The 23220-nt window shown below is 41.4% G+C and overlaps 1 long non-coding RNA gene across 1 annotated transcript in view; it reads right to left on the reverse strand.

Annotated features, from left to right (window-relative positions):
- LOC136366154 (uncharacterized) overlaps positions 1-20919 on the reverse strand; it is a 232092-nt gene extending 211173 nt beyond the window's left edge. Inside the window, exon 1 of the long non-coding RNA XR_010744473.1 lies at positions 20857-20919. This is a non-coding gene — a long non-coding RNA (uncharacterized lncRNA). The remainder of the gene's footprint in view (positions 1-20856) is intronic.
- Between the last annotated feature and the right edge of the window lie 2301 nt (positions 20920-23220).

Raw genomic sequence — 23220 nt, forward strand, 5'->3', positions numbered from 1 at the left:
TCACAGAGAGAAATCTCCCAAACCAGCTACAGCAATATTCCTCTGGCCAATTCAGACGTTTGGCTTTTATTTCTCATTATTTCCTGTTAAAAATCACAGCAGAGCTCACTCCCAGAGCTGTGGCTTGAAAAGGATGAGCCTTTCCCTGGCAGCTCCCCTCCTGGTTCCTTCACCTTTGTGTTTCCCCGGGTCTTGTCCTTTGGTGCCTGTGTTTGATGTTGTGCTGTACAAACCCAGCACACAAAGCTCTTGCTTTCCGAGCCGGCACAGGGATGACTCAGCACTTGGAATGGTTCTTCTCCCCCCGAACATTTGCCTGACCCTTGGCTCTCCCCCTGAAGAAAATGACACATCCTCTGTCAGTCTGAAGGGGTTGCACATGACTGAGCCCATCACAGCTCTGGCATTTCCACGCTGTAACCGCAGGATTTCTGATCTGAACAGAGCCCACTGTTCTCTGCGCTCTCGTTGAGCAACTTTTCTGGCTCATGACCTTGCAGCTCCAACATCTTTTGTATGTTCCTCCATCTGGGATGCTGCAGCTGTGCAGGACATCAAAGTTTTGTGGGGTTTAAACTTGAGAGCTCCAACAGGGCTCTAACTCAGATCTAGAACGCTTTAGATCATTTAAGGACATGAAATGTTTGATGTCATTACAATGATTCAGTATAAATCAGCTTCCTGCTCCTCTTTCTTTCCTAAAAAGAGAAACCACATCCTTTTTTTTTTTTTTTTTTTTTTTTTTTTTACAACAGTTGATTTGAAAGCAGTGGGAATGGCACAGGAAGCAAAACAGCCACGCTCATTTCTAGGGTCAGGGCCCAGGTTTTTAGCACTTTCTGAACATTGTACAGAACATCTGTCCTTTCAGAATTCACTCATCTGAAGGATGCGATTCCTTTCAAACCGACTTCTTGTGATAAAGTTCAGATTCCTTTTTGGTGGCAGCCAAATGATGGACTTCTAACCAAAGGAGAAAACATCCCTGCAGGGAAACTCTGGGTCTGTGACTCCAGCTTGGCTTTAAAGCAAAAAACACCCCCAAAGGAGCCTGAGCCAGGCTCAGAGGCAGGTGCAGAGATTTGCTGTGCCTGGCTTTTGCCTTGAACAGCCAAGAATTTCCCAACCTTTCATCTGCTAAGAACCTCGTGTTTCCTGGTGATAGCACAGAGGGAGGAACTGCCTGGATCACACGGAATTGCTCAGGACTCCCCTTTGAAGGAGGGTGGCAGAGGATGCCAGGGCAGTTCTCTCCCTGGGAAAGCCTCTGATGGAAACAGAGGGGCTTAATTGAAACAAGAGAGTTTATGGCAAGTGGAACCAGAGATAAGGGAAGCTCCAAAGGCTTCAGTAGCAATTTCTTAGCTGGAAAAAGGATGTGGACTGATGGAAAACCTCAAAGAGGACTTGCTTGGAGCCCTGCTCAGAGCTGAGAGCACAGCAGGGCTCTGCCTCAGCCTGTATTCCCAATAAATAATTTACCTGGAAAAAAAAAAAAAAGAAAAGAAAGAAAAAATCCTCGGAAGGCAATCTCAACAGGATTAATTAGTTCATCCAAACAATTAGCGATGAGCCCAGGCAAAGTCCTGCCACAGCACTGATGGGAGCTGCCTCAGCACTGGGATGTTCCATTGTCCTACAGGATCCTCTGTCCTGGATTTCCTGAGAGGTTCCCAGAGCTGGAGAGCTCCGAACTCGCCACAAAATGTCGCCACAACAACTCATACACAGCTCCAGCCCCACAAAAAGCCAAACCTTTGTCCTGATGGACAAACTGTGTCCTCCCAGCTCCCTTTCCTCTTGGCTGGACCCAGTGACCCTGGACACGTTCTCCATCATCGAGGGTTCTGTGATTCCATGGTCCTTGGGTAGGAGAGAGGACACAGATCTGTATCAATACTTGAATGTTTCTATTTAACCATTTGCGTTGATACTTAATTGTTTATATTTAATTGTTTGTACTTGTGTTGATACTTAAATATTTACATTTAACCATTTGCATTGATACTTAAATGTTTATATTTAACTGTTTATATTGATGCTTAAATATTTATATTTAACCATTTGTATTGATATTTAAATGTTTATATTTAACTATTTGTATTTGTATTGATGCTTAAATATTTATATTTGACCATTTGCATTGATACTTAAATGTTTATATTTAACCATGTGTCTTGATACTTCAGTGTTTATATCTAACTGCTTGTATTGTATTTTTTTTCCTTTCCTCCACACATTCCCCATTCCCAAACCCTGAAAATCCTCTTTTTCTACCAGACTTTTTTTGTTTTGTTTTGTTTTGTTTTGTTTTGTTTTGTTCTGGCTTTTCCTCTCAGAGGATGTTCTGCCGGGAATATTTGGACTGGAGAGCACCCAGCCTCTGCTCAGACATCAATAAATAACCTGACCCTTGGAATTCCAACTTCCTTCACTCCCCGAAGTGTCTCACAGCTCGCTTTCTGCACAACATTGATTTCACATTTCTGCTGAGGATAATTCGGCAGCAGCAAGAGCTGCTGGGAGCGTTTCTGCACGAGGGGAAAACCTTTGTGTGGAATCGCTTTTCTTCCGGAGGAGGGAAATTCGGAGTGGGGCTGAAAAGGATGGCAAAAAAGGGCTGAAATGCAATTGCTGAGTGCCCTCTGGTGATGCTGGGAGGAAACAGCTCCTGCCTTCCTGGGATGTTCAACAACTGCAGAGCACATTCTTTATAAAATCCCCCTTTTAAATATATTTTTTCATAAATCTTATCTTCTGTGTGCACTTAATTCCTGCATTTACCAAGAATTTCTGTTTATTTTGTTTAGCAAAAAGCTCGCTGGAGCCACTCTGGCAGCACAAATATGGAAGGCACAGCTTCCTCCCAGTTCTGTTAGATTTGGGAAATCAAATATGTCACATTTTACCTTTTTCCTCCCTTGTTTTAGCAGTTCTGTCCTTCCCGAGCTCAGCAAACTGATATTAAATTTCCCCATTACCCTCTCTTATTGTTTATAGAAATTCCAGAGGTCCTCTTGCATTAAAAAGTTAAAAAAAAAAAAAAAAAAAAAAAAAAAAAAAAAAAAAAAAAAAAAGAACCACCAAAAACACCTGTGTGTGAACTGAACTCAGGAGCAAAGCAGGTAAATGAAAATAACACCATAAAACAGGGCGAGGGTGTGAAATATGAGGGTATTTCATGGAACAGTAACACACTGGATGTTGTTTGTATATCTCTGACAACCCTCCTTATTGAAAACTGAATGATTAATCCAAATATTTGGAGATATCCTCTCTCCTTAACAACACTGGGGATTTTTTTTTTTTTGTTAATAAACTTTCCCCAACATTGCAGAATATTCCCAATATTCCATTCTATTTTGGCAACTTGGTGTTTTTACACCATCCCAGGTTTCATGGCAAGGCTGGCCTTTGTTAGAGGGTTTTGAATGCAGAGAGTGCAGGAGCAGAATAATGCCATCACTTTAAATTTTTTGAGTCCTAAGAGCTGGAAGCAGGAATTTTAGAGCAACTTTCTGGTCCCAAAGGAGCTGTCAGAAGGATGGGAGCTTCACGTCCATGATGGGGATATCCAGGAGCAGAATTCTAGAGCATGATTCTATAATTAAAGTATTTTTTTTGTTGTTGTTAGTGTAGCAGCAAAAAGGGAAAGCAGATATTCATCCTAATGAAGTTCATTACAACTCTCTCATACATGGCAAAGTTAGTGACAAACTGCCAGAGGTTATAAATATCTGCTTATAAATATTAAAAAAAAAAAATTAAAATAAAAATCAGTCATTCAAGCATCTCCTTGTCATCAGCAGAGCAAACTCTTTAAATTTACAAAAGCAATTCCTCTAATAAAGTGATGGTTCAGGGCTGCCATCAGCTCCTGCTGGTGATTTGTCACTTTGTGCAGATTCTTGCACCGTTGTTTTGGGACCACAATTCCCAGGTTTCTTTAGGGATGACTCAGATGACTCCATGATTTCATTTGACTGACCCCCCAAGCTGTGACTCGTGTAAATCCAGCACTGCAGGACAGGTATTTTGTGGTTCTACACCCACACATCTGAGTTATTTCTTAGGCCCTCAAGTTTTGAAATTGCTCTAAAATTGCTCTAAAATTGCTCTAAAATTGCTCTAAAATTGCTTTAAAATTGCTTTAAAGGCAATATTGGCTCAACTCCATCAGAGGAACCTGCAGAGGCTGCCAGGGGAGTTTCTGGGGGTGAGGAGAAGGTAAGTGGAATTCTTGACTCTATTTACATCCTCTTTTCACATCAATGGTAATTTCCTTGTTTTCCTGAAACCAGATAAACTTTGCTCTGGTAATAAAGATACAGGAAAAAATACAAAATAATAATAATAAAAAAGGGAGTTTCTCTCCCAAATTGTAATTCCACTTCACTCACTGATGCACCAAACTGTTTGTTACCCCTGGGGTTTGCAGGGCTCGCCTGGCACCTGATTCCCAACAAAGCAGAGCAGGATAAAACTCCCCATTTCCAGTCCCAGGCAGGCTCTGCTTTGCCCAGGAGGGAGGAATATTCATTGTAAATGTTCCTTGTGCCTGGAAAGAGACCAGATTTCCCTCCCAGGGAATGGCAGCAGCAGCACTGCACTGTCTGAATCAGCACAAAGTGACAAATCACCAGCAGGAGCTGATGGCAGCCCTGAACCGTCACTTCATTAGAGGAATTGCTTTTGTAAATTTAAAGAGTTTGCTTTGCTGATGACAAGGAGATGCTTGAATGACTGACTTTTATTTTATTTTATTATTTTTTTTTAATATTTATGAGCAGATATTTATAACCTCTGGCAGTTTGTCACTAACTTTGCCATGTATGAGAGAGTTGTAATGAACTTCATTAGGGGGAATATCTGCTTTCCCTTTTTGCTGCTACACTAACAAAAAAAGGCTTTAAATATTAAATAGCATTTCCTAGAGTGAAAGGCAAGGAAACTGTGGCAGTCTTTGAAGAGTCCTTCCCATCTCTGCTCAGCAAAAGTAGATTTTGGGTAACAGGTTGGGTAGTGAAGAGCAATTTACAGATTTTCTTCTGAGTTTTGTTTGTTTTCTTTAAATTTTAAAAAGAGCTGTTAACAAGCCAGAAGGGTCTTGTTTATCATCCTGACTGCTTGGTTAGGTTAATTTAGGTACTGATTATATCTGGTCTGTGCTGTCATTTGTTGCTGCTTAATTCAGCTTCACCTTGATCCTTCAACCAAATAATCACTGTACCAAAAGGAAAAGCAACAATGACCTAAAATATCTGTTTTCTGGGTTTCTGATGCTTTGCCATCTCTATTGCTGCCCAAAGCTGCTCTAAATTCCAAGAGTTTTGACTACAACAAAGCGTTAGGAGAGTGAGTAATGGAGAATGAGATAAGGGCAGAATCAGATGAGAAAAATGGGAAAATCCTTTCCTGTGAGGATGGGCAGCCCCTGGCACAGGGTGCCCAGAGAAGCTGTGGCTGCCCCTGGATCCCTGAATTGTCCAAGGCCAGGCTGGACAGGTTTGGAACAGCCTGGGACAGTGGGAGGTGTCCCTTCCATGGCAGGGGTGGGATGGGATTGTCCTTTCCAATCCAAACTGTTTTGGGATTTGAGCGTTAATAAATCAGGAATAGAAAAAAAAACAAAGCCCAAAGCCACCAAAAAAACGATTAAAGGCTCTGTGCTTCATATTCACACCAGGCAGAATTTTATCCTTTCACTCAAAGCTTAAATAAGCACAATTTTCTCCCCTTATCCAAGTGTATCTTTATTCTAAATACACCAAGATTCCCACAGAAATTTTACAGGAAAGGTTTGCATTCCCTCAGCAACAATTTCTTCTGAGATTATTCCAAAGCAAAACTTAGCTCAAAAGTTCCCATCGTACCTCAATTATAACCAAACATATATCAGAGCAACACAGAAGTTATTAATAAGGAATTTCAATTTAATTAAGTTGAAATGTAATTGTTTTCTGGAAAGGAGCATCAAAAATTCATTCAGAAACTATTTCTGTATCCACAATACAATTCTGTGTGTGAGCAGGAAACTTTGCCAGCCCTCCTGCATAAGGTATTCAGCAGTTGATGTAGATCTGAAGCATGTGGTGGAGGATAAAAAATTTAAAATTTAAGTAGCTTGGCAGTGTTGAAATAAATGGAATTATTGAGCTGCACAGCAGTGGCAGCAGAGAAAATAAAAAGGTGCATAAAGAGCCTTGTTCTAGACAAAATTCACTCTTAGCACCCAATTATGACAAAGCTGCTGCTCTCAAATCTTTAAAATAACTCCAGAGAATTTAGAGAGGGGCTCTCCCAGCCTCAGCAAATATTCCCTTTCCACCAGGGAATAAAAGGTTCAGGAATCTTTTACAGACTGACAAGAGTTTTGTACATTTCTGGAATTCAAAGTGGTTTCCATCATCCAGCTTAGCTGAAGAATGAATAAAGAGTCTGTGAGATGAACATAAAGCAAAACTCAATCAAATTTCACTTTCAAACATTTCTTCCACCTAAACCAAGCTGCTAAAATATAGTCCAAAATCAATTCTCTCATAAAAAAAATCGAAACAAATTAAATTCTTTTACATCTCACAATAAAGGCAGAAAGAGCAGCATCTCCTGGATCATTTCATTTCCTGGATCATTTCCTGGATCTAGCCAGGAACTTGTGAAGGAAGGAGGGAGGTAAAGGAAAAAATCCTTGGGAAAAATCCATATTCAAGTGACTTCAGCCAATGAGAGCAGAAGAAATCCACTCTTACCTGTTTGAGAAGCTCAAAGGATCAGGAGCTGTTCATGGACATGGGAGGAGGGATCCACAGCTCCCAAATTCCAGCCACAAGAGGAGACAAAGCACTCCCTGCTCCCCTGAGCTCATGGGAAAAGGGAGAGAGATTTAATATTTAAAATCTGAGATCTGTGTTCTGAGTTTCTCCCGAAACAAAATCCCTCCCATGCCACCCTTGGGAAGGAATTGCTGCTGGAATGGCTCTTTGAGAGCTGGGGCAGGAGGTGACTCCTGTTGCCATCCCCACTGCTCTGGCATCCCCAGGTGGAACAGGGGTGTAGCCCTGAGGTGTTTTGGTTTTCTGAAATTCTTTTTCCAGGGAATTTTCTGTAAACAGGAGAAAAGTTTTTGTAACTGTAATTTTGTTATTCATTCCTTTCCCTAAGAGGGACTTCTCCTTGATGTCCCTCTGCTCTGACCAATGGGAGTGAAGAGGTTTGTCTTTGTTTCACCAATCAAATTGGTCTATGTGGAATAGTATAAAAGGGAGGCACATCCCAAAAATTTAAGAGTCATTTTCAGCCTTCTGAATCTCAGAGTCTGTGTGGTTGTGGTGTAAAAGAAGGTCACAGGGGAGCAGGGACAGAGCTGTGACACCAGGGGGACACCGTGGGGAGTGATGGGCCGGCATCACAGGAATGGACCAAGGGAAAAGGGATTTTGCATGGATGCCTTTCCAAGCAACAGAAATCAGGGTTTTTTTTCCCATTTTATCCCTGGGCACTTATTGCCCATCTTATCCCTGGGCACTATTCATTGATGGCTCCTGAAGGCCCAGACAGGGATCTGGTGACAGGACACTGATCTCACTCTGTCCCAGCAGGGAAAGGAGGGGACAATCCCAGGCTCTATCACCCCTTGCTGGGGTAGGTGGGGCTCTAAAACTTTCCCCAGCATTGGATTCTGTTCCTCTCCATGGGACTCATCCCAAGGGCTCAAGATATAATTCACCAATTCCAGCTGAACCGAGGACCACAGGAATACAGATATTATTGGGGATTTTAAAAACTGAATTACCTTCCTTAAAAAAAAATTAATTCTCGTGACAAATTTTTCCTAAAAGTACCATCAGCACTAAGTGAATATGTTTGTCTTGTTTTCAAACCTCTTGAGATCACAGCCATTACAAACCAATCAGCTCTGGCTTTAAATACTACAGGAAGTCAGATTTTTTTTTTTGTTTTTACCCAAGTTGCATAAATGTGAGTCATAAAAAACTCCACAAACCTTTGACAGCTTTAGTGCAAAGAAAAATTTACATCCCACGGTCACAGGTCCGTGCATTGCCCAATGCCTATTAAGAGAACTCATCAAAAACACAGATATAAACCACACACACCTTACTTCTGTCTCAGAACGTTGCACGATTTTTATCTCCTCTCCATAAATAATGGAAGCATCAGCACATTTGTCGGGGCACAATAACAAATCCCATCCTCTTGGTAATTGTAAACACACTGGAGCTTGTTATTGACCTTGTGTAAAATACTGACACAGGAAAATAGAGGGGGGAAAAAAGAGAAAAAAAGTTTCCCCCACCAACTCACACACTCCCCTGTTCCATCCAAAGCTAAAACACGGCTGAATTTATAATGTGGTGTGGGAGGAACGAGCTGTCATCAGAAACGAGCAGCAAAATAAAGCGTGGAGCAAATCTAAAAATCCAATTTTAATAGAGCAAGGTGTATCCATCCACGTAATGACAACTTACCGTGCGCATTTCACTTGATTTAATCAGTCTTCATTTTCAATCTTAAAATACCAGTGGCTGTAATGAAACAGAATTTATGACCCATCTGTACGAGCAGCAGTGCTGCTGATTTTCCTAAGTAACCCATTTAGGTACTTGTGGACGTGTGAATGGCTAAATTCATTGAGGCACTCAGCTCTCCCTGCCTGATTCCCTACCTCCTTCCTGCCCCTTCGAAATGCCCGGTGTAAAACGTGGCAGGAAATAAATAATTCATCTGATTGAGCGCCAGTGTGTTCGCTGAGATGTTCCTCCACTTGAATGAGGGTTGGAAAATACGTTTTTCTCTAAAGATAACAGAGCCATGACGTTTGGATGTGAAGCATCCTTGGCCACGTTATCAGCCCTCAGGGCCCATCAAGGGTGGTGCTGATGTGCTCCACTCTCGGGTTTGTTTCTCTCACCCCAGATTCAGGTGGTGGTTCCAGAGAGTCTTTTGCCCTCCAAAGGCCCTGAGCCAAACGCGAGAATGAAACAGAGTCTTCAAGGTCTTGCTTTTCTTGGTTTCTCATGTTGTTTATTAATTCTTATCTCACAATGTTCTCTGTGCCTGGCCAGAGAGGTGTTCTGCTGCTCGGACACAGGACAACTCCCCCTCGATGGGAGGTCACTGTCCTCTTATACAGATAATTATGTGTCTTATTTACAGTGATGTGCCAATACCTGTCACCTGTATTAACAGGGTCAACTCTATTCTGACCCAATCCCCTTAAACTACTTTGTGCCACCATCACCAGAAGATGGAGGCCAAGGGAGGAGAAGGAAAAACCCTAAACCACCCTAATTCCTCCATCTTGTCCCCCTGCACCTACATTCTAAAAAACCCAAAACGACACAATTTCCACCCCGTGCTAAGCTAAACTACTGTTTTCACACCTTTGTGGTTTGTAATTATTCTCTCAATGTCGAAAGTTTTTTCCATGGGCTGAAGTCAAAGGCTGTGCCCTCCTGGGCTCTGTGCCAGGGTCTATAATCCCCCTGGACAGACCCCAGACTCCCCTGTACAGATCTTAAACCCTCTTGCTCGAGTCCCAAACCTCTCTGACGAGGTCTCTGACCTTCCAGGGCATCCAAAGGAATGCCTGGACTCCAACACTCTACTCCAATGGAATAATTCTCCCCACAGACAAAAGGGTTTTGACAGATCCAGGCAAGACTGGGTGTGAAAACCCCTCAAAACTCGGTGTGCAGGAGTGTTTGGGGGATAAATAAAGGGGTTTGGAGCACCCTGGGTCCAAACAGGAGACAAAAATCCTTCACTGGTGGGAGAGGAGCAGTTTGGTGTTGATCACAATGCTTTCCTTGTGCTCATCATTTTCCAGAGGAATTTCCTGTTCCTGCTGTTCCTGCAAAGGCAAATCGACTGAGGAAAGATCTATATCAGAGCCTATTCCTCCACTGAGGACATCGTTCTGTGGAGTTTGCTGGTAGGAGGTAGGGAAATAAAGAAATAGGGAGTCTCAGGAATAGTGTGGCACCAGAACCAGCTCTTTTCCTACCTCAGTGATTCTGTGATTCTCTGTTTACTTACACACACCTGTTATTATAGCTCCCTTTTCCAATGCAAAAGCAGGCAGTTCTGATAAAAACTAGATATTGGAACTTTTGAAAGGACTGTTCTTATCCAATCCAAAATATACTTAAAAAAAAAAATCAAGTTTTGTATGCAAAGCCTCATTACAGAATTGTCATATAGAAACTGGAACCTGGCAGTGCAAAATAAACCCAGAACATCCCCAGATAAGAACAGACACTCCTGTAGGGATTATTCTGCAGAAATGTTTGTACTAAACTTCTTTATAAAGATTGTAACTCGTTTACCTGCAGGTTTTTTTCTGTGCAACTGCTTCCATCAAGAAGAGCACCAGGAAACACTCAAATCTTGACATTGTATCATGTAAGGCTGCAAAGAACTTAAAGGGAGAATTTTTAGTTGTACCAGATGACTCTTCTCCCTTTCACTTTCTCAAAAAATTGGTATTTTCCTCCCCTGAAAATGCCAAAGCTGCTGATGTCATTCCACATCCCAGTACAGACATATGTGAAATGTTCAAATATTTCTGTAAAAATCCTGTTTTCCAGCCAGAAAACCATTAGCAGTGATCATATTATCTTTAGTGCTGTTCTTTTTTATAGACTGTTAGAAAGTGTACTTATGTGCTCAGCATCTTGTAAAATTGCTAATAAGTGGCAATTAGCGTTATTAATACTCCCCTCCTAAGTGAGAAAGCAGATCCTTTTCATTAGACAAAGTTGTTTGTCAAGAGAAAATTGGGGCAATAACAAAACAATTTCCTGTTCTAATAGGGCAATTTCAAAGGATTTGTCTGGAGGGAATTCAGGGCTCTCTTTGAGAAAACAGCACCCCGTGTCTGGATGATCCCAAGCCTGCCCAGCTCCAGGGATCAGCAGAGCTGGCTCCAGGTTTTGGGTCACCTCCCTGCAGTCTGTGGCCCTCTGGTGAAAAACGAGTTTCACTCTCTTAGAAAAATGTATAAGTTTAATCCAAAATAACAATAGACAGTTTAGGAGGCAGAAAAGCAAAAGTTTCTGAGCTGAGGGTGCCAGCAGCACGCCTTCAGCCTTTCACATTTCTGTTTTTAAGAATCTCTGTATATTCAATAGATCCCAATGCATGATTCAGACATTCCCTTTGGGTTTGATCCGTTTCACTTCCCCCCCAATCATTTTATCTGGTAGATCCATCTGTGGGTGGCTCCACTCCGTCTGGTGACACGGGTCTCATAAATTCTTCTCCTGAGGGTTTTTGGTTGTCTTTCTTTGGATGAGAAACAGAAAGTCAGCAGCCTTTATGCAGGAATGTAAGGTGACCCTCCATCCCTTCTGGTTTTGTCAGTTTAGATATTACAAAGAGAAAAAAAAAACCCTTTTTTAGTCTTTTTACTGTTAACACTGTGGTACAATCAGAAAGTATACATTTATCACCTTTCTAAACTCTATTAATATAAGATAATACAGTACAATTATACATATAGTAATCATTTTAATATTTGTGAAAAGACAACTTTATAATACGCATTTATAACACTCTGAACTCCTCTTGCAACAACAACATTTGTTTGGGTTTTATTATCACTTCATTATCATCAATATTTTATTGTCATTTATACATTGTTTTATTATCACTCCATCTTGGAATGACTGCTGGATTTTTGTATTCCCCAGTATTTCACTGGGAAAAGGGTGAAACCCAAAATTCCCCAGCATCAAAGGGGGCTTGAATGAAAACATTCCCATTCCTTCTAGTCAGAGATTGAGACACTCCGGGCTGGTTTTGAGTGATCATTAATGAGCCCTTCAAGCCAGAATGATGATTTTTTAATGCTCAGGTAGACCAAACCTTACAAATAAAAACCCCTCCTGAGGCAGAGGAATAGGTGTGGACACACCCCTGAGGCTGCAAACTCCCAAATTGCAGCTAAATCAAGAAGCAATAAACATGGACAACAAGATTTAATCAACCTATCCCCAGGGTCTTTAACCCAAATTTCTCTAACAGCCACTTCCTGCTGTGGATGGATATTCCTGATATTCCTGAATCTCAGCCCCCAGCAAAACCAAAATCCAATGTCACTGTCTGTCACTGAAAAATGAGATGCCCTAAATTCACTTTCATACACAGCTTTGCTCTGAAATAAAGATGGCATTTTTAATACAACTGTAAGAATCAATAGACAATTTTAATTTTAAAATAACGGCTTGGTTTTAACAAAATATAAACTGCATTTTATTAAATTTATACCCAGGCTGGGCTGACTCATGAGACAGAGATGAAGAATTACTTATGGGAAGCCAGGAGAAGTTTGGCAGCTCTGCCTTAAAGTATTCTGGGGGGTTAATATTTCTTTTTATGCTGAAACTCATTGAAAAAATCAAGTTTGGAGTGTGGAGTTCATCTTTCTTCAGAATGTACACTTCACCTTGAAATGATTCTCCATGTGGGGTGTCCTCATGGAAAGCCACGGTCACAAATGGGGACGGGTCTTTCACCTGGAAATTTGAATGAAATGATGGAACAAAAGGAAACTTGGATTACTCCACACAGCACTAAACTCAGAGAACACAAGAAGAGAATAAATTTTACAAGGATCTTCACAGATGTGTGAATTTTGGAATTTTCCAGGAGATACCAGCTCCTGTTTAGACAACCAGTTCAAACAAACAAAGCCAAAAACAAAGTTCAGCTTTACTTTTATGCCTCCATAAAATTCCTTGCACGAGGTGCTCAGTGAAGTGTCAGCCAGTAAAACTGGGGAAAACAGAACCATAAAGCTGAAAGGTAAACATGCAGAAAATAATCAAGCTTTTAAAAGACGCCCATTAAAATGAACTTCTCTCTCTATTTTTATATGCCTAATAAGTGGATTTGTTTTTTATTTTTTTGTACATAGCAAGAGGTAAAAACCATCCAAGATGCTCAAAGCCTTTGAATGCTAAAAGAAAACGCAGTGATCTGACTCTCCATTCTTACTTAGGAAATGCTGATAATTAGCCTATTAACAGCCTATTAAATCAATTAGCAGCCTAATAAATCAATTAACAATCCTAAAACTGAAGCCCACAGTTTTAGTAGGAAGGATTTGATGCCTTCATGTGTGGCACTGCTTAAAATCTCTGGCAGAAATTTGTAGGCAACTCTAGAGCACTGTTTGGTTCAATTTTGGGACTCCTTCCCACTAATTGCTCAGCGGGAGGAGCAGTAATTACATGAGCTGCGATATACAGGGTGAAAATAAAACAAAAACCAACTCAATGTAAATTTGCCACACCAATAAAAAGGCTGAGAAAGTAATATTTTGTACAAATTAATTAAGACCAAGCATTAAATTACGTAGCAATTGCTCTGTGGCATAACTTTCCAACGACTACTGCAAATTAGTTAAGGTTTTCAGCAACTACATATGAGGAGCATAATTTTTTTACAGCTTTATTTTCATTAGTTCAAGTTTCTAGACAGTCAAAAATCCAACATAAATTTCCTTTGTGTTAAACAAAGAGCAGAGAAAATCCCCAGACATTCCCAATGAAAAGCTGCTTTCAAGTGTAACACTCTGAGGTTGTTTTCTTCTTTCCCTTTGCACAGTATTTCCACAGTGAATTGCTTAATATTTACATACATATATTAGTATGTAAATATTAGTATTTACATGCATTATTAATAAATATCTTAGTATTAGTAGTAACTATCTGAGCATTATTAGTAAGTATCTAAGTATACCTTAGTATACCTTTAGTAAGGTATTAGTAAATGCCTTAATATTTACATACATAATTAATAAATGTACAGAACTGATGGGACATTAATCCAAAGAAGATTTTTAACTCTCTCACTGTTATGCACATGAGATAAACTGGACTTATTTGATTCTAATTGACCCCAAAGTAGCATGAATATTCAATATTACAGAGGAAAAAAAATATGGCAGGATGATGTCCTTTTATTTAATGATAAAACCCAGTGCTTCGAAAGAAATCTGGATTTCAGTGGTTTCATGCTCATCAGAGCCTCTGAACTGTTTCCTACCCCCTCAAGTTCCCATCCTGTGCACAATGAGATGCAGAACAGATGAGCAGCACCAATTTCCTTTTTTTCCAGTTTCCCACCCTTTTTCTGTGGGCCCAGGTCATCCTTCCTTGAAAATCAAGGCTGAAACCTCTGTGGCAGCTCTCAGTGTGAGACACCTGGGGGACACCAGAGACTCAGGCTAAGGATGATGGGTCAAAAACATTGGATTTAGGCTTCAGTACTGAACCTAAATCATCCAAACAAGATGATGCAAAGTGCTGATCTTTGTGTTCAGTCCTACTTAAAAAAAAACCCCAACAAAATTAACTTTTTAAAGGTGTGTTTGTTTTCACATATTCCTACAGGAGCAAGGCTGTGTTATGTCTCTAAGAGAACAGTTGCACTTTGGTGCCTGACCCACCTCAAACTTGTATTTCTTGAGGAGCACAAATCCAGAAATGACCATAAAAACCTCCCGCAGGACTGTGGCTCATCCCTTAAGGACAGTGACACGATAATTCCAAAAAAAATTCCAGGTGTGTTTGCGGAGATGAGGCAAAACCTGGAGTTTCCTGCCTGTTTGCAGAATAAAGCTGATTTTTTTCCTGCTTTCACACCCAGTTTCACTGTTTACAGCCAAGACCATTTTCCCCAGTTTTGCCACCCCGTGGAGGTGCTGCTGGCAGAGCTCAACAGCCCCACAACCCTGGGCTACCACGGCTCTCAGTCTCACACATCCCACTCCTCACCCTAAACATTTCACATTTGCTCTCCCCTCACTCTTCTCTCCGCTTTTCTTCCCTCAGCTCAAAATAAATCCCTTTGTGTGTTCAGTTCTCTAATCAGAACGGTGGAAATGTCTCACAATTACCTAATTTACGGGCTCTTTTGTAATTTGAAAAGAAAATTACATCATTTAATTAAGTTTTAGTGCTGTCAAACGTGACCTACAGCAGTGATTGATTTCTATTTATTTCTAGACACTCTGAGCCCAAGTCAAACTTCCAGCAGAGCCGCTTCTCTCTTTCCAAATCTCATTGCAGCTCCCAGCTCTGCCTTGAAGTTCAAAAAGAGTAGTCTTGGTTTCCTTTGTACTCAAAGAATTATCTGATCCAAGTGTGGAGCATCTTCACTTGTTGCTGTTTGGGAAAGTATTTCTATAACGTTATCAAACATTTATTTAAAATTAAAACATATTTATCAGGAAAGACTCTTGACCATGACTCTTGACAGAATCATGGAATGGTTTGGGTTGGAAGGGACATTAAAATCCACCCAGTCCCACCCCTGCCATGGCAGGGACACCTCCCACTGTCCCAGGCTGCTCCAACCCCAGTGTCCAGCCTGGCCTTGGGCACTGCCAGGGATCCAGGGGCAGCCACAGCTGCTCTGGGCACCCTGTGCCAGCCCTGCCCACCCTCACAGGGAGGAATTCCTTCCCAATATCCCATCTGAACATATTTCCTTCTAGTGTGAACCTTTCTTATTGTCCCATCCCTTCCCAATTGTCCCTCTCCATGTTTCCTGTATCTCCTCCAGGTCCTGGGAGGTCACAGTGAGGTGACCCCAAAGCTTCTCCTGTCCAGGTGAACACTCCCAGCTCTCCAGCCTTTCCTCCCAGCAGAGCTGCTCCATCCCTCTGCTCATCCTGGTGGATGCTCACAGAGTGTAAAATTCCAAATGTTTAACATTTTCCAACGAAGTCCGAGCAATCAACCTTTCACAAATAACTGAGGTTTTAGTATTTCATCTTACTGAGACCAAAATCCTGCTTCTCTTGGTTTTTCTGATTGTTTCATAATTAAATGCTAATTCCACAGCTTTTGGAGTTGACTTTTGACTCTGACATGAAATGTAAATTTAACAACCCCTACCAGCACGAGGCCAAAGAGAAATGCATCAAAGACAGCTGAGGGGAGGAGGAGGTGTTGATCACAAGCCTGGCATTTTTAATGTTGCACAGCTCCTTTTTTCAGCAGAATTTTTATTTTCTAAAAAATTTAGTGCTAAATCAAAAAGCCTTTCCTTTCTTTCTTTCTTTTTTATATATTTTTTTTTTATAGCTGATACATAATGTATGATTCCACATAAATCTGGTCCGAGTCTGGCTTTGGACATTCACAGCCACCACAGCAGAATAAATTTTTAACAGAGACTGATTTTAACAGCCTTCTTCTGTGGGAGTTCAAAGCATTCCATGTCTGCCTGCATTCTTCCTAAAGAAGATTTTAAACTTTTCTCTTTTTTGAAAACAAGGAACAGGGAAATGGATAATGCTGTTGGCTCTTATATCAGTTCCTTGGAGCTCTAACCAGTCATGTTCTGCATTCATGGCGCTGATGGAGAATTATATAATTAAATTAGTTATTAAATTATTACATTTTAAATTATTTATTTTCCATACCTGAGCTTCCAAAATAACCAGAAGCAGCAAGCACAAAATCGTCAAGATTGGAAGAGACCTTCAATATCATCAAGTCCAAGAGCACCACCATAATGACCCCTGAACCTTGTCCCCAAGAGCCACGTCCAGAAGCCTCTTGAGCAGTTCCAGAGATGGTGACTCCATCACCACCTCCCCGGGCAACTGATCCCAGTACCTGATCAAGCTTTCAGTGAAAAACCTTTTTCTGAAACTCAACCTGAACCTCCTCTGGCACAGCTTGAGGCCGTTTCCTCTCACCTTTTCTCTGGCGCCAGAGCAGGGGAGACCAGACCCCACCTCAACCATTTGCTTTGGAGGGAAAGAAAGGTTTGTATGACCCATTTTAGCCCCTTTTTTGCAGATTTGAGGGTGCTGAAAGCCTTTTTGTCAGCTTGAAGGTCAACCCAAGCTCATGTCACCACAAACATTTCCAAGGTGGCCAAGCTCTTCCTTCCTGTCCTCTTCCAACCCTTCTTGGGAATTCATTCCTGTGCTATTTTCTTATTCCTTACTGGATGAAGACATCACACCGATCTCCAGCAGCACGGGGAGCTGGAATGATTCCCACACCTGGAATGATTCCCACACATCCCTGCAGGAACAGCCGTGGCCCCACAGGAGCAGTAACAGACCCGTTCTGGTGGGTGGAACCTGCATCATTCATCAGGAATAACTCAATTTACATCCCAGCCGCTGAGCTGACTTGACATTTGTTCTGCCAAGGGTCTCCTCTTGCTCCTGATGACAAGGCCACAGGTCCCATCAAGTGGCAGCAGTGGTTATTGAACCAAGGGCAGGACCTCTTCAGAGTGAATCTATTAATAGACTGCACTGCCAGCTCTACAGCCACTCAAAGTCAATCAATTCCTTTAATAAACCCAGACCTGGAAAGGCAGAAGGCAATTATTTTTACTTTTAGGTAATTTTAGAGACTTTCTCTGGACACAGAAGATGAATCAGAATCAGTTTTTCCAGTTAATTTTTCACATTTAATAACTTAAATACACTAAAAAGAAAAACTCTTCCTATAGGGCCCAGATCAGGGCAAGGAAAAGGAGATAACATCCTCCTGGGAAAATGGGTGGGAGATCAGTGCTGAGGAAACTTTGTGTGAGGATTTGTGAATATATAGGTCTCAGCAACAGAGAGAGTTTTAAAAACAGAGGGAAGAGTGTGGTTTTCTACTCCAGAGCCATGAGGGGACACAAGGCACTGAATTCCTGAATTCAAACACAGCCTGCAGGACACTGAACCTTGCTCTGCATTTCATCTCACTCCTATGGAATACTCTGAATTTTGCTTCTCACCCCTATTTGTCTGAAGTCGTGGATGCCTGGAAAACAAATACAGAAAACATCCATGGGATCAAACCCCAGTTAACTCGGATTTTAAAGGAAACCATTGGTTTTTGTGTGCTCTGGTTGCCAACATGACAAACGACAAAACCAGAATAATTCAACCACTCTCTGAGAGTTTTCCCTTAACATATTCAATTGCACAGTTTAAACCCCATGGGCAGCCCGTGCCCACTGCACCCTTGTGGTGGGATCACCTTCCTGGCCCCAGGGAGAGCTCCTGGACACCTCCAAGGGTCACAACAGCTTCAGTGAGCTCAACAGGGAGAGGAGAGCTCCAGGAGAAGCAGATATTCCATGGCAATCGTGTATTTTATTTCTAAATCAAGTAATTTTTATTTCTAAAAATCAAATTTATGAAGCCTCTGTGTTCTGGGCAGACTCTGTTGAGATGTGCAGCTCTGACAAAGTGTTTTGTTTCTATGGTGCAGCTGGGGCTTCAGAGCAATACCTGCTCTTTGAAATATTCCGAGATGGATATCTCTGTATTTCCTATTCCGTTTAAACGCCACCAGCACTTTCTTTTGGGCCTATTTATTTCTCTGTTTCTTCATTTAGATAACGTGCCTGCCCTCCTCTTTGTCAAATTAGTTTGCAATTAAAGCAGCACTTCAGACTTCCCAAATGCAATCATATGCTAATAAACCTGGGCCCTTCTGCAGCACCAATTACAGAAAGTGTTTCTCTTCCAAAAATAATTCTGTGCGTTCCTCATTTCTTTCTGCAGAGCAATATGATGAGAGTCACTGGGATCTGAATAGTACATTGAATATCTGAGAACAAAGCCAACCAGGTCACTGCATGGGAATTGTAGGAAAATTCTGTAAAGAGACTGATTTGTTGGGAAGTTGGACTCTGATAAAACTCTGAAGTCCACTTGCCCTAAAGAGAGTTTTTGAGGTCTCTCTCTAAAACCTCACGGTGTGTCACTTCAGCAGAACAGAAGTCATCAGTCTGGAAAACAATTAAAAAAAAAAATCCCTTTTTTAGGAAAAATTATTGCTCCTCAAAACCAAAGCTCCTGCAGGAAGAAAACAGTTTCAACAAGTTCTGCAAATCTGAATATTTCCTAAGTTGTTAAAATGACCAAAATATCTTCTTTTGGCATTTTCAAAATTAAAGCAAGAAGATTTCCTTTCTCAAAACAACCTTTCCCTTCAAAATATGAGCTAATCAAGCAAATGACAGATCAAAGATAGCAGCAAAATAATTAAATGCTTCAAAACTATCAAAGCTATTTTTTCACAATTAAAGCAAGGAAATATCTCATCAGTTTGTAAAAGAAAAAGAATTAATATTAGGCTTTTTTCTTCTGGTGTGGGCTTTGAATTGAATTATCAAAAAGATAAGTTGACAGTTTGCATATGTTTAATATGATTTGGTGATCCAGTGTTGTTTTAAGGCTGCTCCTGAACTGCACCTCAGAGTTTACACAAGGAGCCAGCCCAACCATCAGGAATCGTGGATTTTAAAATTTCCCTCCCATGGTTTCTTTTCCAGCATTCCAACATTCATTTTTGGCACCACTGGCAGCAAAGAGGAGGAGGAAAACCTTGATCACAACAGCTGGAATGCAGAGAAATGGAGAAATTGCCTTTCCTTGACATCAGGGTGATGCTGGTCCAGCCTCTGGGGGAAACACAAAAAACCAGGAGATAATTGAAAATACCTTTAAACTTCCAGAAGGAATGGTTGCATGAGATATTGGGATTAAATTCTTCCCTGGGAGGGTGGGAAGGGGTTGGGATGGAATTCCCAGAGCAGCTGTGGCTGCCCCTGGATCCCTGGCAGTGCCCAAGGCCAGGCTGGACACTGCGGTTGGAGCACCTGGGACAGTGGGAGGTGTCCCTGCCATGGCAGGGGTGGCACTGGGTGGGATTTAATGTCCCTTCCCAACCCAAACCATTCCGTGGTTTTATGAAGATCGGTGACTGGGAAAATGCACATTTGTGCTACACCTGCAGAGGTCACATGGTGCAAGTTCCTCAAGCTACAGGGGGATTCACCAGGAAAAGATTGTCCTCCTCCTCCTCCTCCTCCTCCTCCTCCTTCTCCTCCTTCTCCTTTCTCCTTTCTCCTTTCTCCTTTCTCCTTTCTCCTTTCTCCTTTCTCCTTTCTCCTTTCTCCTTTCTCCTTCTTCTCCTTCTCCTTCTCCTTTCTCCTTCTCCTTTCTCCTCCTCCACATCCTCCTCATCCTCCTCACCCTCATCCTCATCCTCATCCTTCTCCGCTGCCAAACCAGGCCAGCTCAGCCCTGAATCCCTGCTGGAGCCCATTAATGATGCAGAGTCATTAATTACCCACTCCTCAATGTCCAAGTGTAAAATAACCTCACACGTGCCGACTCCACTGTGCTTATCAAACCTCTCTGTAATTCAGCAGGGCAAGTCTTTCCTGAAAAATGTAATTAATAAAAACTTGATGAACTGGCTGGTTTTTAGCTCTCCCTCTTTGCCCTTCTGTGACTTTCCCTGCTGTGTTCTCCCATCACTCCAGCACAATTTACCACGGACCAGATTTCAAGACTCCTTGGTGGGGAAGGAAATGTAGGAAAGCAGCAGCTGGGACTTTTTCACAGCTGCCTTCGAGTTTCACCTCTGCATTTTAACACCCAATTATCTCCTGAAAATGCAGCTGCCTTGGCTACCTGCAGCATCAACCACAGCCCTGAGAGCCACCAGATAGGAGAGCAAGAGCATCACTCCAGGATGTGTGGGGCACGGGGTAAAAGCAGCTGTCACTCCTGGTGGGATTTTCACCAGCTGGAAAAACAGGGATGATGTTCCAAGGCTTGTAAAAAGCGATGTACATGTGAGATGATCTGCAGAAATTCATGTTCTGAAAGAGCACAGGGTAATCAGCTGAGATCCTGAAAGACCCCAGAGCATTTTACAGCCAGTAAACTGCTGGCAGAACAAGGAACTGCTTTGGGCTGTGTTTGATTTTCATACACTGAACTGCAGCCTGTTCAATATTTACAGATAAGTCTTTATGGTCATATCTGTCTTTTTCCTCTCATTTTACCTTTTTTTTTTTTTTTTTTTTTTTTTTTTTTTTTTTTTTTTTTTTTTTTTTTTTTTTTATTATCACTGCCGTGTCACCGTCCTGTAATAAGAAAAATCAGGCTGCATTTTCATAATTATTCAGGACAGTGCCAGATTTTGCAGAAGTAAATACTTGGAAGTAAAGTGATGCTCTCAGAGATTCCAAATGATCAATGAAAACTTGAAATAACTTGGAGTCATGCAAATAATTCTACATAGGAGGATTTTATTCATCATAGATGCTGGACATCCAGCACATTGCTCAGTGGAGCACTCCATTTACTGTGTAAATTCTCACTTCTATAAACCTTTAGTGGTGCAGGAACAAAGTGAAAAACACAAGGAAGGACAGGAAAATTTTATGGGTTCGGATTCTTCACGTGAGAGAAATTTCCCCTTTCTCCTCTCCAGTCTTTACCTTCAGCAGAGGGAATGAAATCTCCTGTAAGTTTGAAAACATCCTGGTTTGAACACTAATTTAAATAACTCACCAAGAATTTTGACTCGATTTTTCCCACTTGTGACAAGAAAAGTTGGAACAGGTTAAAAATGCACTTTCCTGGCTCTGGGTGCAATGAGGGTTGGGAATGAACACAAGAGGGAGAACAAACCCCACATTTGCAGCACCACGACTCCGCAGCAGCTCGATGTAATCCAGAAAACCCAAAATAAAGATCAGGGTCTGGGTGGTGCAAACAAAAATGTTCAAAAGAGTTTTAGTTCTTTGCCTCCACTTCCTAATTGATCTGGAAAATAGGAGGGATTGGTGTTTCTCCTTCTCTCACAAACCTCATCCAGCCAAAACAGGGAGAAGGAATCGTGGTGTCAGAAATCCCAACATCCATTATTACAGAATAAAACAGCTGATTTGGAATAAACCAGGTAGAAATTCATTGACCTCAAAGGTCAGGAAGGTTTCATTGATAGAAATGAAATTTCACTCCTTTGTGTAACTTTGAACTTCCAGACCTTTAACCTTGTTGGGATCTTTCACCCTTTTTGAGGTAAATTCCCCTCCCCATTAAAAAAAAAAAAAAAAAAAAAAAAAAAAAAAAAAAAAAAAAAAAAAAAAAAAAAACCTCAGTAAGCGAAGCCTTCAATATTTTAGGTACCTGCAACTGAAATAAGGCATGGGAAAAAATATAAAATAAAACCAGCCTAATTTGACAATGGCAAAATGTGTGACATTATTTAAGCAGCTCATTATGTGAAGCTTTCGAGTTGTTCTCTGAGCTCAGCTGAAGTTTTTGCTGCCTTCCTGCCCTTGTTAAGTCTTTCTGGTAAAAAACTAAAGAGCTGCCTGTCTAATCAGAGATTAATAAGGCTGTTCTCAGCTTATTTGGGAACTCTGCACTGCATCAGCAGCAAGACAAGAAGGACTTAAAAAACTACAGTTGAAAAAAAAAAAAGATACATAGAGTTTGTCAGCTTCCTTTGAGGAGTGATGACTTATTCCTTTAATTTGAGCTTTACACATTCAATCCCACAGTAAAAAAAAAAAAAAAAAATCCAAGCAGCAAAGCATCACTGAACAAGACTCAGAGCACACTGAGGGTTATTCCACTGCCCTTGATGTCCTCAGAGTTGGAATTAACTCCCGTGTTTATCTGGGAGTCATTAAGGGAAGGAGCTGTGGCTGCGGAGATGAGTGACAGCCAAAGCTTCGCTCTTTGTTACCACTTCGTGTTTGAAAATAGGTGGGAGCTTCTCACAGAGCTCAAAGCTGCCTTTGGTGGAGTCCACCTGCTTTGGGCTCCTGGGGGAAAACCTTCAAAGCTCCCAGCCCTGCTCTGCCACTTCTGCTGGAGCCTGGGCTGCTTTGCCACCCATTTCCCAGAGTGAAGGACTGGAAAACTATTAAAACAAAGTTGTTAGTGTTTTCTACAACCTGCCTTGCCTTAGAGCTGTTGAGAGAGTTTGGGAACAAGGCACCGTGTGGTTAAAAACCTCCCAAGACACTTGGAAAAACTTCCGAGATCTTTCATGATTGGTTTCCTTCCATTTGTAGAAATTCCCTTTATTCCCAGCTCCCCTCTGTGGAACCCTGTGCCTCTCTCCACGTCCCAGATTCACCATTCCCTGATGCCAAGGGCTGAGTTACCTTCCCCAAAATCCAGATGTCAGAGCTCTCGGCTGAAGGTGCCATCCAGAGTGTCCTTTCCTGGAAAAAACCCAGATTCCCAGGATACTAAGGGATTTATTTGTCAGTACTACAAGAACGAGTCTTAACAATTGACTTTCTTAAGAGATTTCTAGGTCTCTGTTCTTTTCATTTTAGTATTTATCTTAGAATTTTATTGTCCACTTTGACTTAAAAATAGATTTAGAGTGTGAAAATACAGCT

This window comes from Sylvia atricapilla, chromosome 11 (assembly GCF_009819655.1).
Source record: "Sylvia atricapilla isolate bSylAtr1 chromosome 11, bSylAtr1.pri, whole genome shotgun sequence".
Lineage (NCBI taxonomy): Eukaryota > Metazoa > Chordata > Aves > Passeriformes > Sylviidae > Sylvia > Sylvia atricapilla.